The sequence below is a fragment of the Apium graveolens genome, chromosome 3, assembly GCF_009905375.1.
Source record: "Apium graveolens cultivar Ventura chromosome 3, ASM990537v1, whole genome shotgun sequence".
Classification (NCBI taxonomy): Eukaryota; Viridiplantae; Streptophyta; class Magnoliopsida; order Apiales; family Apiaceae; genus Apium; species Apium graveolens.
Genome location: NC_133649.1, coordinates 206,345,540 through 206,351,076, shown reverse-complemented (window position 1 = coordinate 206,351,076; position 5,537 = coordinate 206,345,540). Strand labels below are relative to the sequence as shown.

The following is a 5,537-nucleotide window of genomic DNA, read 5'->3' as shown; positions in this document are numbered from 1 at the left end:
CAGTTGGTAGCAAGGATCCCCAGTCCAGTGCGAGAGCTAGGGATTAAGGCTGTTGAAGCTGAGCTAGTAGACTTCTTTTGGAATAATGTAAATTGTAAAAGTTTGTAATATGTTTAATAATCAGTTCGAGTTTGAATGGTTGGGATTTAATCGGTATGTAATATATTAGTGTGTTTGGCTTGTGTGCATACTTTAACCTGTTGCGATCTGTGGTAGTTGGTAAGTAGGGTCATTGCATATTATTATTATCTTTAGTATTGTTATAAGCAGGTTATAAATAAGGTGTGTGTGTGGACCCCAAACTTCTGACCTGGGTTTGGAGGGCGCCACAGTTTGTGCATTTCAGGATATTAGTTGCATTTCGGGGGAGAATTCATCAAAAATAAGCCTTGGCATGTGTCTAGCATTGCAAGAGGGAAGAGAGGAGCAGATTACAGTGAAGAAACGGAGCAAAAATAGACCATTTTCCAGTAGGGGTCTGAGCGCCCGCTCAGCTATGCTGAGCGGTCGCGCAGGAAGCTGAGAACCCGCTCAGTTATGCTGAGCGGCCGCGCAGGGACGGAAAATTAGATTTATTATTTTAGACTCCTATTTCTGTTTGGCTTCCAACTTCTGAGTAATCTGAGTTTTATGGGACTCCTATATAAGTATATTTCAAAGACGTTTCACGTGTGTTGGATCGTTGTATTAATCAAGGAGCGAAGGAGATAAGGAAGAAGACCGTTTTAGCACACCGCAACGAAGAGGAAGCATATTTTCTTGTGATTCTTTATTTCGTTGTAACGTTGGATGCTAGTTTTCTTTGTCTTGAACCTATTTACTCTTGTGACGTACTCTGGTTTAATATAATTAGTTTAGTTATTATTCTTTTGTGTTTATTTATCATATTTTCATATGAACCCATGATGACGATAAGTGCTAGCATGGGCTAATCGTGATCATGGGGTCGTAACGGATTTACTATGGAATTATTTAGTTAGTTGTTTAATACCTTAGTGTGTGATGATTGTATGATATCTAGTATTGGTTGTGCGTATTCGTCTTATGTGCGTCGCGAACATATAAGATAGGGCGTTAATCTCTTGTGAAGCGACGGTGGATCTCGAGATTTAGAACTTGTTAACATAGGTTCATGTACGAGTCTGCATGATTAGTGGGTAAGTCTAACCGTTTTATTCGCCCTGTGTAATCAAAAGGAATAACTTGTTCTTAAATCATTATGTTGTCAATTTCTGTAGATATATAGGCACTCAACATAATTGATGCCTATTCAACTTCTATCTTAATTGTGGATGTTTGGTAGAATGGTATTAGTACAATGAAAGTTGGCTTTTATCAGTTTCGTGTTATTCGATTAATATCATCACTGTTGCATGCTAAGGGTAATAATAATGACTATTGAAGGAAGTAGTAATAAAGTTGTGATCTCATGAGTATTTTAATATTGTTAATTTGAAGTGTTAATTAAGTGATTAATTTTAGTAGTTAGTTGTAGTTAATAATTAGTTACTTAATTCTAAGTGTTATTGTCTTAACATTGAGAAGTAATCATACATTGGTGAGTGAGTTTAATTGAACATAATTAGTCTGAGTCTCTGTGGGAATGAATTAGAAAGTTCTATATTACTTGCGAACGCGTATACTTGCGTGAATATTAGCGCGTGTTTTCGCCCTAACAAGTTTTTGGCGCCGCTGCCGGGGACTCGGCGTATTTCTTTAGTTTATGTACTTGCCATCATTGGTCGTTAGGACTCAGTGATTAAGACATGTTACTTATTGTTTTCGGTTGTGTTTCAGGTACTTTAGCGAGCATTTATGCAAACTCGTTCTCGTACTCGCAAGAGGACTTTAGATACAGCTGAGGAGATAGACGAAGTTCTTGATATTCCGGAGAAGATAGATTTTGAAGATTCGGATTCAGGAAGTGAGCAAAAGGAGCCAGTAATCATGGGTGATCGTATTGTTCCAGCAGATCCAGCTCTTATAGACTTTTCTCGGCCTAAAATTGATGACATTCAGTCAAGCATTCTTCATCCGGCTATCCAAGCTAACACCTTTGAAATCAAGCCGGGCACTATTCAGATGGTGCAGAACTCTGTTTCTTTCGGAGGAGTTGCGACTGAATACCCCAACATGCACATAAGGAATTTTGTCGAGATCTGCAGTACTTTCAAATATAATGGTGTGACTGATGAGGCTATCAAGCTGAGGCTTTTCCCATTCTCACTGAGGGATAAAGCTAAGGATTGGTTACATTCTGAACCAGCTGGGTCCATCACTACTTGGCAAGATCTTGCGCAAAAGTTTCTGGTGAAGTTTTATCCAATGGCAAAGACTGCTGCTATGAGGAGTGCTCTTACTCAATTTGCGCAGCAACCTACAGAATCTATGTGTGAAGCTTGGGGGCGCTACAAGGAAATGTTGAGAAAGTGTCCACATCATGGAATGTCCGATTGGATGGTGATCACTGGTTTCTATAATGGTTTAGGGGCCCAATCTCGGCCCATGCTCGATGCAGCAGTTGGAGGCGCCTTGTGGGCCAAAAGCTATACTGAGGCTTATAATATTATTGAGACTATGGCTGCAAATGAGCATCAAAACCCAACTCAAAGGATGATGCTTGGGAAGGTAGCAGGTATTCTGGAAGTTGATGCAGCCACCGCTATTGCAGCGCAGCTCCAAGCGCTGTCTATAAAGTTTGATTCTCTAGCTACCTATGGAGTCAATCAAATAGCTATGGTCTGTGAGCTTTGTGCAGGTTCTCATGCTACGGATCAGTGTTCTCTTGTTAACGAATCTGTTCAGTATGTGAAAAATTATCAGCGACAACAGAAGCCTGTGCCAGCTACTTATCATCCTAATAACAGAAATCGTCCAAATTTCAGTTGGGGTAATAATCAGAATGCTATTTAGCCACCATATCAGCAAGGTGTGAGTAAACAGTTCAATCCACCTGGATTCCAGCAACCACAGCAGTATGCTCAAAGGCAATCATATCCTCAACAGAGAGGTGCAGTTGCACCCACTAGTGCTGATTTTGACGAACTTAAGTTGTTGTGCAAGAGTCAGGCGGTGTCGATCAAGACCTTGGAAAATCAAATCGGTCAAATAGCCAATGTAGTGCTCAATCGTCAACCTGGCACACTTCCCAGTGACACGGAAGTGCCAGGCAGGAAGGAAGCTAAAGAGCAAGTCAAGGCTATTACCTTAAGGTCTGGGAAAGATGCTGATGCTGAAAAGGCAAAAGAATGAGAAGCTGAAGTTGGAGATGAAGAAGCTAAGCAAAAGGAGAAAGCGGCGGAACCAAGGAAGACTACTGTTGAACACACTCTGCCTGAGGGTAATACAGGGGAGAAACAGCTCTATCCTCCTCCACCTTTCCCTAAGAGATTGCAACAACACAAGCTGGATAAGCAGTTCGGTAAGTTTCTGGAGGTGTTCGAAAACTTCACATCAATATACCTTTCGCTGAGGCTCTGGAGCAAATGCCTAGTTATGCGAAGTTTATGAAGAGTATTCTTTCAAGGAAGGTGAAACTGAATGACCTTGAGACCGTTGCTCTAACGGAAGAATGCAGTGCTGTGCTGCAACAAAAGTTACCTCCAAAGCTTTAAGATCCAGGTAGCTTCACCATTCCTTGCACCATTGGCAAGTTGTCTTTTGACAAGTGCCTTTGCGATTTGGGAGCAAGCATAAATCTGATGCCGTTGTCGATCTTTAAAAAGTTGGATTTGCCTGATCCAAAGCCCACCTACATGTCTCTACAATTGGCTGATCGTTCTATTACTTACCCAAGAGGCATAGTGGGGGATGTGCTAGTCAAGGTGGATAAGCTCTTCTTTTCTGCAGAATTTGTTATTCTGGATTTCGAGGAAGATAAGAAGATTCCCATAATCTTGGGAAGACCTTTCTTGGCCACTGGTCGTACCTTGATAGATGTGCAGAAAGGTGAACTTACAATGCGGGTGCAGGATCAGGATGTGACCTTCAATGTATTCAAAGCAATGAAATTCCCTACAGAAGATGAGGAGTGCTTAAAAGTGGATGCGATTGATTCTGCAGTTACTTCAGAACTCGATCATATGCTAATGTCTGATACATTAGAAAAGGCCTTAGTGGGGGATTTTGACAGTGATGATGAAGATGGTAACGAGCAATTACAATATCTTAATGCTTCTCCCTGGAGGCGAAAGCTGGACATGCCGTTTGAATCTCTTGGTACTTCTGACCTCAAAAATACTGAAGGAAAGCTTAAACCATCAATTGAGGAGGCACCCACCTTGGAGCTTAAGCCATTGCCTGAACACTTGAGGTATGCTTTTTTAGGTAATGCATCTACATTACCTGTTATTATTGCATCTGACCTTTCAGGTAGTGAGGAGGACAAATTCTTAAGGATTTTGAGAGAATTCAAATCGGCTATTGGATGGACCATAGCAGATATCAAGGGGATCAGCCCTTCATATTGCATGCATAAGATTCTGCTAGAGGAAGGTAGTAAGCCAACTGTTGAGCAACAGCGCAGACTTAATCCTATCATGAAAGAGGTGGTGAAGAAAGAAATTCTGAAGTGGCTGGATGCAGGAATCATTTATCCTATTTCTGACAGTTCTTGGGTGAGCCCCGTGCAATGTGTGCCTAAGAAAGGAGGTATTACTGTGGTAGCAAATGAGAAGAATGAGCTCATCCCCACTCGAACAGTCACAGGATGGAGAGTATGCATGGACTACCGAAAGTTGAACAAGGCCACGAGGAAGGATCACTTCCCTCTTCCGTTTATTGATCAGATACTTGACAGGTTGGCTGGTCATGAGTATTATTGTCTTCTGGATGGCTACTCAGGGTATAATCAGATTTGTATTGCACCAGAGGATCAAGAAAAGACTACCTTCACTTGTCCATTTGGCACGTTTGCTTTTCGTAGAGTTTCGTTTGGGTTATGTGGCACACCAGCAACTTTTCAGAGATGTATGATGGCTATATTCTTTGACATGATTGGGAGTAATGCCAAGGTGGTCATGGACGACTTCTCTGTCTTTGGACATTCGTATGATGAATGTTTGAATAATCTTCGTGCCGTGCTCAAAAGGTGTGTGGAAACTAATTTGGTGCTCAATTGGGAAAAATGTCATTTTATGGTGCGTGAAGGCATTATTCTTGGGCATAAGGTCTCTAGCAAGGGTCTTGAGGTGGATAAAGCCAAGGTGGGAGTCATTGAAAATCTTCCACCACCTATTTCTGTGAAAGGAATCCGTAGTTTTCTTCGGCATGCGGGTTTTTATCGGCGTTTCATCAAGGACTTTTCGAAGATATCTAAGCCGCTGTGCAACTTGCTTGAGAAGGATGTGCCTTTCAAATTTGATGATGAATGTTTGACGGCATTCGAGACTCTTAAGAAGATTTTAATCACTGCATCAGTTATTACAGCACCGGATTGGACAGAGCCTTTTGAGATGATGTGTGATGCGAGTGATTATGCGGTAGGCACAGTTCTTGGGCAGCGCAAGAATAATCTCTTTCATGTGGTCTACTATGCT

General features: G+C 41.6%; 1 non-coding gene across 1 annotated transcript; it reads right to left on the bottom strand.

Annotated features, from left to right (window-relative positions):
* Window positions 1-2,340: 2,340 nt before the first annotated feature.
* LOC141715492 (small nucleolar RNA R71) lies at window positions 2,341-2,447 on the bottom strand. The gene has a single exon (XR_012572253.1). It is a non-coding gene; the product is annotated as a small nucleolar RNA R71 (small nucleolar RNA).
* Between the last annotated feature and the right edge of the window lie 3,090 nt (window positions 2,448-5,537).